Source organism: Rhopalosiphum padi, chromosome 1 (assembly GCF_020882245.1).
Source record: "Rhopalosiphum padi isolate XX-2018 chromosome 1, ASM2088224v1, whole genome shotgun sequence".
Lineage (NCBI taxonomy): Eukaryota > Metazoa > Arthropoda > Insecta > Hemiptera > Aphididae > Rhopalosiphum > Rhopalosiphum padi.
Window position 1 is genome coordinate 36,151,186 of NC_083597.1, and position 12,677 is coordinate 36,163,862.

The 12,677-nt window shown below is 30.1% G+C and overlaps 1 long non-coding RNA gene across 4 annotated transcripts; it reads left to right on the forward strand.

Moving 5' to 3' along the window:
• Positions 1-1,092: 1,092 nt before the first annotated feature.
• Positions 1,093-3,047, forward strand: LOC132918378 (uncharacterized). 4 transcript variants are annotated; one of them, XR_009660480.1, is made up of 3 exons: positions 1,093-1,182; positions 2,172-2,434; positions 2,722-3,047. It is a non-coding gene; the product is annotated as an uncharacterized LOC132918378 (long non-coding RNA). The 4 variants fall into 4 exon arrangements; XR_009660478.1 differs by having other exon boundaries at positions 1,107-1,182; positions 1,316-2,434; XR_009660479.1 differs by lacking the exon at positions 1,093-1,182 and adding an exon at positions 1,189-1,480.
• The last annotated feature ends 9,630 nt before the right edge of the window (positions 3,048-12,677 follow it).

A 12,677-nucleotide genomic window follows, 5' to 3' on the forward strand; every position in this document is an offset into this window, starting at 1 on the left:
CCCGCGCTAACTGCTGCAACGATGACTGTGTACAAATATTGTGAGATTTTTTTTTAACGGCACACACGACATATACAAACGCCTATTGATTTGTCGCCAACGATTGTTATAAAATATATTTTGTGGATCGGGTTGGAAAAACTGTAAATTGGGCCCCTGTCAGCGGCGCGGTGTCGATCGACGCGATGATGATTTATAACGACGTGCGCCGTCGCGTCGAGTGAGAACCGCGTAAACGCTGCACGCGATCAGCTCTCCATTATACATTATTATATTATACATCATACTTATTAGACGTCCGATTGTTTTCGGACGAAAAACCAATCGTCATCGCTGTACCACAATATAACAACATATATATTTGATCACACAACACTTTATTCATTTATATTATTTAGTATTACGCGTGTAATATGTGCCCCATGCCTCCACAGAGCAGTGGGAATTTATAAATATATATATAATATACCTACATAGATATACGAATGCTTGCGGGTAAATCGCAACGGTGGCAACGGCTATATTGTATAATAGCGTATATATATACTGTGCCGTCTTGGCGCGGTTGGATAAAATAATACCAACGGGCGCAATAATAAAATATGTAATAATTCACGTTGTAGATATACAACGCATATACCTAAGTACTATACTTGCGTAAATGTGAATAATGTACACCGTGTACACATCATAAGAAGCAAAAAAAAACCATATCGAACAAAACGAATCTCTCGGCGACGTGTTTGTTCGGCGGTTTCCATTGAGGTTTGACCTCGTTCCCCTCACCCCCATCGCCCGCCCCCCGCCGAGCGAAAGCGACAGCATTTTTGCACCGCTACCGTACGGGGTGGTAAGGTTAAAGGTTTAGGTAGTTGAAAATTAAAATATATATATATATGTTATATACATATGTATCGGACGACAAAAGACTACGCCTTTGTGCCCGGCAATAAAATGACAATAAATCGCTCGTGGTAAAGACGAACGTCTCATTGCAGCTTGGCAAAATGGCTGCTGCGCGCGCAGCTTCTCTTATCACACCATTATCACTGTTATTTTCAAATATGATAATCTGATTATGCGCGCGCGCGTGATATACTCAATACTGATAGCAAAAATAACAAATTTATTAATTAAAAGTTAAGTGTGATTTAGGTAATTTATTTTGTCATGATTTAATAAGTAAGTGTTTCAAGATTTAGTAATATTGTTTAGTACTTTTAAGAATACGAATGATCGAATACATTATGAACATTTATAGTCTCATTATTTTCATCTTTAAGTCCAGAAATAATTGCATTTACTTCATTTACAGAAGGCTTTGCTATTGCTGTTTTGCTGGATTTCTTTTTTGTTGAATAAAGTCGAAGCTGTGGATCTATTTTTCTTTGAACATTGACTTCTTCAACTGTTTTTAAGTGTGCTTGTCCTCCTTCGCTCATTATTGCTATAATTTCTGCCAACTTTTTTTCAATTTTTTGTAAGTTTTCATTACTATATTCATTTGTTGAACTCAGACCTAAAATAATTTCTGTTTGGCTTATGATTGTTTGATTTTTGTGAGCTTTATGATGACTAGAAGTTGCAACCATATCCATTACCTTTTTTTGCTCTGTCGTATTTGAGTAGTACGAAACAGTGTGTTCAGTATTGTCGTCTAAACTTATAAACTCACGAGCACAAGCATGTATGTGTTTACAAATATTCGCTTTAATAACATTATCAATGCAAGTGCAATGAAAGGTGTGAATGCAAATATCACACTTTATGCATTTCAAACATGATGAATATGAACATGTTTCATCAGTTTTTATAATATAGTGCTGCTGCGAGGGATTGGATAAGGATTTGATAATATATACTTTTTTATTTTCCACAATTTGTATTTGTTCCAGTTTAATTAATTTACTTGAATTATGACTTTGACGTACTCTTTGGACTTTTTCAGTAGGGACATTTTTCGATAACTTAATCAAACGTTTGTATAGGCTATCTCTGGAATATTTCATAAGAGCATTAATTGTTTTGTCCAAACGTTTTACTCTTTTTCCTTCCAAATATATGTGTTTTAATACTTTATGAAACGATTCCAAGTACATGTTGGTATTAATTCCAAGTCTTAGTCGATAGCAATATGCCCAACATTCATCCAACATAAATTTTGTCTCCAGTTTTTATCGACGTGCCAAGTACACAGAAGTCTATGTTCAACTGATCCCATTATGGTAACCCAAGCATTATAAAATGCAGGAGCATCATCTGTCATAAAAACTTTACAGTCAATAACTCCTACATTAAATTTGATTTTTTCAAAAAATAATTGAAAAATTAGCTCATCGGATCGATTTGATAAACAAAATGCAACTGGGCAACCAGATCCAAATTCATCTACAGTGACAACAGTATACAATTGAATGTCATATGCATTAGTTCCGTGAGTACCATCCACACAAATTTTATCATGGCCAAATTTTTGTAACAAAGGCTCGTTACATTCATTATAAGGACAAATTATTCTTGTTTCTCTATTTGCATCACCATTTTTATGATATTTTTTTATATGAGTATCTAAAGTTTTCTGAACTTTAAATGTTTTCTCGCAAACTTTACAAACATAATTATTTACACCTAAAGAATCACTACCATGTATATTTCTTAAATGTGCATATAAATTTTTTTTTTGTGTAAACTTTGTATCACAAATTGAACATTTAATTTCAGATGCACTAGATGACATGATGCTCAGCTGTTAAGATACAAACAAAAATAAAATACTAGCTAAATGAAAATCACAATAAGTATAAACACCTATGTCAGCCTGAGATTAATAACTTATTTTTAGAAGATTTATGACTTGGAAATTTCTTGTTATTATGTATTATTTTAAATGTTCAAATATTTTATATAGCAATCAATGATATTGTATTTGGAGTTGAATAAAATAAATGTCATATATCTAAATATGTATACACAAGTAACTAGGAACATTTCCTATTTCTAATATTTATAAAAATGAAAATAATAAAATACATTGTATTTATTTAAATTTTTTCATTTGTCAGTTTTGTTTTTATTTTACAATCCAAGATTACTTATAAGTATGGTAACCAGACGTACTCTTTTTCGTAGGACAGTACTCTTATTTGACGTGTGTCCTAGTGTCCTTAACAATAGTGTTAAGTACATGATATTGTACTCTTTATTTTTTGTGTTTATGTGTTTTTTATAATTTGATTATTGTTATGGTTCGACCTAAAGCATTCTTATTGGTTGGTAGCATGATTTAAGATAAACTAAATTATATATATTTAAATTGTACACTTGGTATTTTTACCTTTAAAAAATAATTTATACTTAAGTTTAAGTTTACTTTAAATTCTTTAATATGAAAGTATTTTCATCATATTATAAAGACACTAAATGAGTTGACATAATAATTTCAAATAAATGGTTTTTATAATTCATAATAATAATAAAATAAATAGAGTAATCAATCAGATGAAAAAAAAAATTTTCTATTATTATTGTGATTTCATATAAAAGTTAATAATTTAATAAATACATTTAATAATTCAAATTCACGCGCGCATAATCAGATTATCATATTTGAAAATAACAGTGATAATGGTGTGATAAGAGAAGCTGCGTGCGCAGCAGCCATTTTGCCAAGCTGCAATGAGACGTTCGTGTGGTAAAGGGCGAAGGTGTCGTCGAATTGATATGGTAAGTGGTCGTTGCCTATATTTTTATAGGGTCTGCATTTTTTCTCATGTCTTAAAAACACATATTATATATATATACGCAACCGTATGCGTATTTTTCAACCCCTACAAAAGAGAGAACAATTATAATATTATTGAGACGTCGCGGCGCATGCATATAATAATGTTATATTATAAACTCGCAAGTACATTGTTACGCGCGCCACTTAAAATTTATGGAACACGCATGTGGTAATGAATAGACTTCGGTGTGACAGTGTATGCGTGTGTGTACGCGCGGTGTGAAGTGCCTTAAAATAAACTGGATCTATTGTGTATAACACATACACTACAGGTACACATATATAACATTTTTTTAAGTATAATATTATGTGTGTGCGGTCTTTTCTATGTTCGTTGGTTAAAATAAATGAAAAAAAATGCAGTGTATATGGTACGTATAAACAAAAAAAAAAAAAAAATCAAAACAAACCGTAACAACGGCCGCTAGCGTTTAAAAAATACTCCCATCGTTAAAGTCTCCCGTATATATATATATAAGTTAACCTAACTCATTATAATATTATATTATGCGGGTCGGTGACGACGACAACAACGACGCGCGGTGGACACATAATATTATGTATACGTCATGTTTGGCGATCCAATAGGCGGTATTGTGTGCATGAAAGGTGTGGACTTGTGGAGTATCGTACTTTAGTATCTCGACAAGTATATGACAATTACCTATTATCATAAACGGTTATCGGTTGCGTTTATTGACATTTTTAACCAATAGCTAGGCACCATTAAAAAATATCACCGTTCATCGTGTATATCGTACATTATTAGAAAGTTTAGAAAACCATATGTTTAATTTGGAAAACAAATTTTCATACAATCCATACGATAGCTGTTGAAGCAAAAAATATAATCAATCAGAAGTTACTGTTATTAAATAGTTATACATACCTAGTAGGAATATATAAATATAATACGTCGAATACGTTTATTATATACTTCTACCTATAGGGTTTTAGGTTTATTGTTACACATATATATAAAATGTTCAAAACTATGTCTAAATTTCTCATAATGACTACTTTCTTTGTACAAAAAATAAATATTACTGATTTTAATATTTTATCTATATACTTCATGTTTTACCTATAACCGATACGATCCTGTAATTTAAAGTATTTAAACGCATATTAAAATATATGTGTATGACACTAGTTGTTGACATAGTTATTATCGACATTTCAAAACATTACTCAATTTTTTATTCAATATAAATTATTAATAAACATTATAAGTTGGTATTATGTAATACGAATCAAAAACCATTATAAATTATCGATTACCCATTTAATACATTATATTAATTAAAACATCACATCATAATAATTATAGGAACCACATCATCATCATCATCACGTATTTTAAAAGGTACACGTTCTCTTTTTGCTATTAATTCATGTTAAGTATCAAAATTCATAATAATTAATAATATAATAATAATAATATTATATCGACTATCAAATAATAATATACATCATACTATGATGGGGTATAAAACTATAAAGTATAGTTAATACGCGTTTAACATTTGGATTAGAATATAGATATGGCAGTGACTAAAATTCAAATTAATCATAGACACACTTGATACGTTTAAAATTACAAAACTTAATTAATTAAAATTAAATTATTATGGCATTGGATATTGCAATAAATGTTGGTAAATAATACAAAATATAATTTATGATATCAAGGTAATTCAATACTACCAAGTCGAACTAGAATAGAAACAAAAAACTGCTGAAATATTGTAAAATTTAACCGCAATCAATATACCAATAGTAAGTGTTATTTTTATTTACAATAATTATATTACTATGAATAATGTCGGTTACTTAAGTGGTGTATAAGACATAAGTATTTAAAAAAATGCAATTAAATGTATCGGCATCGATACCTTCTTATATGTATTATGCGGGTTCGTATTATATATTTATAGTAAAATAACCATATGCTATAACATAACCTAACCTATCGTATTAATAGAGTATTAGTGGACTAAAAATCGAACCTATTACAAAATATAATAATATTATAATAGTTCTCTTCGTATAAAAAAATATTAAGGCGACGTTCATCAACCTCACAATATCGAAACCAGTAATGAACGAAGGTATATAAATTATAGAACGGTGCGGTATATCCGTACAAAAAGTCTTCAATAATATACACGGCCAACAAATTCGTTCCAACAAATTATGATTAACTTTTGAAGGGATACATTATATGCGTATAACCATTAATCACTGATCACGAATACGACAACGCCGACATTACGGGCAATACCGAAAGCCGCGGTAAGGTTATTCGGCCAATTTAACATAACGCGTAATGTATAATATAATATATCGTCAATGTTTTGAGACCAAAATAATACGTTTTGACGTTTACATGAGCTCGCCCGCTTGTAATATATATAATGTACCTATATATAGTATTTAAATGTGACGTCCGTATCAAATGGACGTTGCGAGCCAATCACTTTTGCCCTAATTAAAAACCTCTGCCGTCTTGTCCCGCGCGTATATGTGCAGATGACGATAATATGATAATACCTAACACGAGTAAGAATATTATACTATGCAAGCAAACGGCGGCTCGGCTGCAGAAAAAAAAAATACTATAAAAAAAATCACAGTATATAGGTACACGTAAAAATCATAAACGGCAGTTGAATATTCGACTATACAACATAAACCCAGATCGGGGAAGCTTCTCGAGAATATAATGTTATTGTAATTTTTCTGTTTACAATATTATGATAATTATATATATATGTATACACACATAAAACGACAATGATCGATCGTCAACTGCAGCAGTGGCGGTCAGCAACTGTAAATAATATAATGATGAAACGCGCTCGCGTACTCAAATATTATATTAGGTATATATTATATATATATAAATATAGGTACAAGTTTTTTTTTTCGTGTTCGTTTCAAAATCTTACCGACAAATTTTCCCCTCACTGGCGTACTTCCCACCCCCACCACCACGAAACATCTTACGCGTGATGTACCTATACGCATAAATACGTAATATACACCGTGGTCGAATATAATATATAATAATATTAACCTTAGCCGACAATAATAATTTAACATATTATTGTGATTCGGCACGGTCGGACGATCCGCGTGGCCCAAAAAGTTTAGCCTCAGCACGATGACGGGTGCGTGTGTATACAGAGTGTGACAGAGTATAAGAACCCACGAACATTTGGTAGTAGATCGGGTGTTTAGCATACACTACCAACACCGACCCGCCTGTAACCACTCTATACAATATAGAATAGTGTTCCAATCGACATTTTTTTTAAATCGTCATCGGCACAACCTAACCGCGTTTTAATAGTTCATCGAATGGAATCGATTAAAAGTTGTCGCGTACGGTATTAAAACAATATATTACATTGTTATAGTGTCGTTGCGTCAGTCGCTTTTGCAGCGCAGCAAACACACTCTGTATAACACGCGGTTGTACGTGTATAATATATAGGTACACGGCAGCGCGCTCCAGGTATATAATAATATTATATCGGCCGTATACCGCGGTATACATAGGTACACACGGCGTGTGCACTAGAGCAATTTGTACGGGATAATACCGTGTGTCGTGTATGTAAATCCGTCCGTGATTTATTCGGTGCCGTTAAATTAAGCATTAATGACGTATGTGCGCGTATAATATGTGTAATATAGCCGGATCGCGCTCCAATGTTTTTAATAGCGGTCATTAGTCATATTATATTATATTATACACAATGTTAATATGCGTTCTGGTAGCCACGTGATGTTTATTATTATTATTTTTTTTTTTTCCTTTTTGACTCATTTTCATATTTCGCCCGTTATTACAAATTAGAATAATATTATATTATTATTGCGGCGCACAGTGAAACCCACGCTAGAAACCAGTCCTCCCGGTGTAATAATACGCGTACTCAACGACGAAAACGAAATATTAAAAAAAAAAACCACCGATTGCGCAATAAAATACATCCGGCATACGGACACCGCGGGCCAATTGTACTCGACTGCGGCCGAGTTGTGCGCGAAAATCCCGTAAGCGTGCAGCTCGATGTTAGCAACAACGATGTTATTATTGATCGGCCGGTTAGTCGTGGGTCGGCGGCAATTGACGGAAAACTGGATTCTATTATAAATACTATTATTCTGAAATGTAATGTCTGTGTTATGAAATGAGAAGTGGATGATACATATGTCGCCAAAAAGTACAACAAAAACAGCCACAGTTAAAGTCACTTGTCGATCGTTGGACTGCGTTTTATACTTATACTTACAAATAATTAATTAACTTTTTCAAATTTTGATTAGAAAAAATAGTAATTTGACTGGAAAATTGAATGGCTAGATATCATTTAAAAAAGTAAAACTTGAACAATTCAACGACAAAAATATTTTCTGAAACACTTTTTGAGACAATGAAAGTTAGATCAGATTAGGTGAGTTTCGCTGAAATTAATTGTTAATAACACTTTAAACTTTAAACAGTTTAAACATTACAATTGTGTTTCACAATTTTTCGGTGGCCATACATAGATCGTCATATTATACACGTATAATTTTTCTACCGCTCAAAACCTAAATCCATTTCTCCCGTAACCGACATGAGACTCGCGTGTATATTATTCATTTATAAAGAGACTATACGGTGTTACAGTACGTGCGTTAAGTTCCGTTTCGATATGCGTGACAGTAATTATATTTTACGCGCATATTAAGGTTATATGAATGGGAAGTCAATTAAAATTCGATCCATTGAACGCATATAATATGTGATAACGGAATGTCACAGAATGACCGTTCGTAGTTTACTCGCGCACATCTACATACAGAGACGATATAGGTAGGAATGGTATATTTTATATAAACGTTGACCGGATAATAATATAATAATAATTCCCAGCGTGGTGCTTTCAATTAGCCTGTATGGCATGATATTTTTTTAACTCCAATGGTTTTTTTCCAATTCTCATATCACAGTTTTAATACACAATTACACAACAAATGACTGGCATCCAATTTTTATTTGATCTACTCCCTCAAACCACAAGCGTTGTATTTCTTTCAAGACACGAGAAATTCTCAATTCAAATTGGCTAAAAATCTAAATGTCTGATTTTTTTTAATCATTGAATTGTACATCATTCTTATATTTAAAAAAACATGTCCACATTTAATTCTTTCGGAAATTATTAAAAATTAATAGTAATTTATCCTTACGTGTATTTTACAATATTCTAATTAAATTTTTGTATAATAGGTATTCAAATTTGGTTTATACACGAATAGCAAATTGCTTGCAAATTATTCACAGGCGATCTTTATACATTTTAGCGCACTAATCGAAAAAAATTAAATAACACGTTTTTTTTTCCAATCGATAATCGTACTATACGTGAATACGTTACAAAACTTATGTGCTTAACCTTAACACTTTATGTGTATAAAAAAATAATGATTAATTAAAAAATAATAATTAAATTACGATATTCCCCTACATAATAACTATATACGTTAATTATTAAAATATTAGATTCATTATAAAAAAGATACGGAATTATTGATTTTACGCCCTCCGTTTTATTTTTAATCCGGTTTAATTTGAACTAGTTGGTAAATCATTTTTAGTGATGGTTTATACATATAGTAACACAAATCATAATGTAATATAGTACCTAATCCTGCTATATGAGTGCACATAATATATGTTGTTTATTCAACAAGTTTTTAGAATCGGAAAACTTCAACCACCTACTTCACGACACATACTATAACCATTAAACATCATAAGCATATAAAGAAATAGGTAGATACAGTAGAGTTCATTAATTTTTACGTTTATATACAATAACTATTGATATGTAATCGTGTAAAATTATCCGTGGTTGTATTGTGATTGTTATTAATTTATCGAACATTAGGTAAGAAAAAATATATTTATTTATGATTTAATAGGTCACACTCATCTAATGATATTCGTTAAAAGTAATGCAACATTAAAAATAAATGTAATATATACACACTTACATATACAATTTACTTTTATACAAATTATTATATAAATTTAATGATTATTATTTTCAATAAGAATGATTTATTAATTATTTGTCTATTGCCTAAAATAAATAATAATAATAATGCAGTATACATGAAAGCGTATGGAATTATTATTGGTAACAAAAATTTAGCTAAAGGCAAAGTAAACTAAATACGGTAACTTATTTTTCACAAACATTTAGTTATTACATTTCTGTACGCCAGTTTTTATTTCAATAATGAGCAAAATTATTTAAACCAGAGTAACCAATGTATGATTACATTTAACGATAAATTAACTGTTCTCGATCAACTTTTACTTGCCAAGCATTCGATATAACATTTATTTTTTTTAGCGGTTTCCATTTTTAACGAACTCTTCGAATACTGGTTAGTAAAAGTATGTTATAACTTAAAACATAAAAAACAAATAATTTTGAAACACCTTTGACCCTTCGGTTACATGTAGGGGTCACGTTTAATACATTACCCTACTAATTTGTTTTCTTATTGGCTATTCTCGAACATCAAAAATGAATAAAGATATTTTTCTTGATTATTCGTATATAAGTTACGTACGTACCTGCAATAAAAATCAATTTACACGATTTTCTAATATTAATTTAATTTAATTATCTCCTATTAAATTTCAAATTAAATTCAAATATATAATTATAGGTAATTATGAAGTCAAATGACATTATTTTATAAAAAATATCCCATCGTTCTTCCATTGAATCTAGAGCCAATTTAAATTAATAATGGTGAATTTTATTTTTACCCAAACCGAATTCAACATTTTTATTTAAACATTATTTTAATAATCATAATCTTTCATTTCGTGTTTCATTTGTTTCCATTGACATAATTTTATAATAATATGTTTTATAATATGAATTACCTATCTATTACCAATATATAATTGGTTATTATTGATAACGAATACACGCATCGCATCGCTATTTTAAACCATTGCATTTTTGTAAACTAATATTTACGCAGTTTTTGCTTCCATTATTTCATACTAGAATCCATAATCTAAAACATTTTCATATTTATAGTGATATTTTTGTATAGATTATCAATAAAAATGCCTTATAAAAAATATCAAGCATATAATTTAACTGAGTTTTAAATTGTAATAATTTTCTATTTTTTTCACTTCAAAATACCACATTCGACATAATTAGTTAATTTCTTTTTTTTTTTTGAAATTGGATATTCTCCAGAAAAATGATTACCTATTTGTATGGGTTTCTCTACTGTAGTTATTATTAACTTAATATATTCAATTCTATATATTTATATAAATATTTTATAACTATTTTTTTATTATAGGCAGTTATTTTACATTTTAATAAAGAACAACTTTGTTGACTTATTTTGGGTTATGTACCTATATACAAAACTATATAATTTAATATGTCTATGTTTTGATATCATAATATTATTATTTTGAACCAAAAAGTATTAATGTCACATATGAACTGTTTTTTATGAGGTATGTTGTTGTATACGTATATAACAAATACAAAAGAATTACGATTTATCTTTTTAAACATATTAAATTTATTTCATTTATTAAGACTGTACATTATTACATTAATATGCAAATTGTTTTTTCGTTAGAGGATTTTGGAATGCGAAAAATTGCCTTCTTTAAGAAAAACAAAGTTTTGTCACATAAGTTATGGTATACATTATATATTTTTTATAACCTGTTAACAGCGGGTATGCTCCCAAGACAGGTCTAACAATAAAATAATAAGATATTTAGAGATGGGTACTTTTTAGTTATGATAAAATTATATTTATGAATACCATAAAAAATTATAACATGGGAGTCCTCCAATTTAGTGTAGCCACATACTACCAATATCAATAACTGGAATAATATAATCGTTTAATCATTATGTATGGTTATTGTTTATAATTAAACTCCGTCTCGGCCACAATGAGAAATCTAATTTTTATGTTAGTAATTATCTATTGGATTAATTGATGAATGTTTCATTATTTATTTATGAGTAAAATTTAATAAATAATGTGGACTCGAAAATGTGCTGTTGTATAGTAGTTCTCTATTCATTCCGTTCACCGCACATACACACACTAACTGCACCTCACAGACTTTGCTCACTCACACGCATAGGCTTATAATTTTTCCAATCAAATTGATTTCTACGAACCTCGCGCGACTAACAATTTAATTTAATAATATTATTATGTACGAACGCGTGACCGCGGCCCGAGACATTAAACGATTGCACACTCAAATTATAATAATATAATACAAACAAATAAGTCTCGCTATATATTAGATTGTACAGGTAATATATTATTATTATCAATGTGAAATAAAAAAATAATAATAATAATGATAATAATAAGTACACATTTCGTCATCGCTGTTTTAATAATAATTATAATAATAGCAATAATAATAAACGTTCTGATGCTACGTGTTTGGGCGGACTCGATATATATATATATATATTATATATTTCGAGCACGCAGAACGTGGAAGAGGTGTGTCCGAGTCGTAAAACAAAACGCAAATCGAGATGATATCAATGCGAGTTTTGTTTGTTTTCCCCGGGTATATGTTTCCATTCATATCAGATAATGACAAATATAATATAAACGTATATACATATATTTATTAATATTAATTACTGGCTGAACGGTCTCGTACACCTTCGGAAACTCCCACCGGGCCATGGGCTATGTTATATACGGCGCGCGGCGAGTATATACAATAATAATAATAAGTAATAACTAATAAAGTACCAATAATCTTTCGACCGGATATCCAATATCGTGTCCGAAA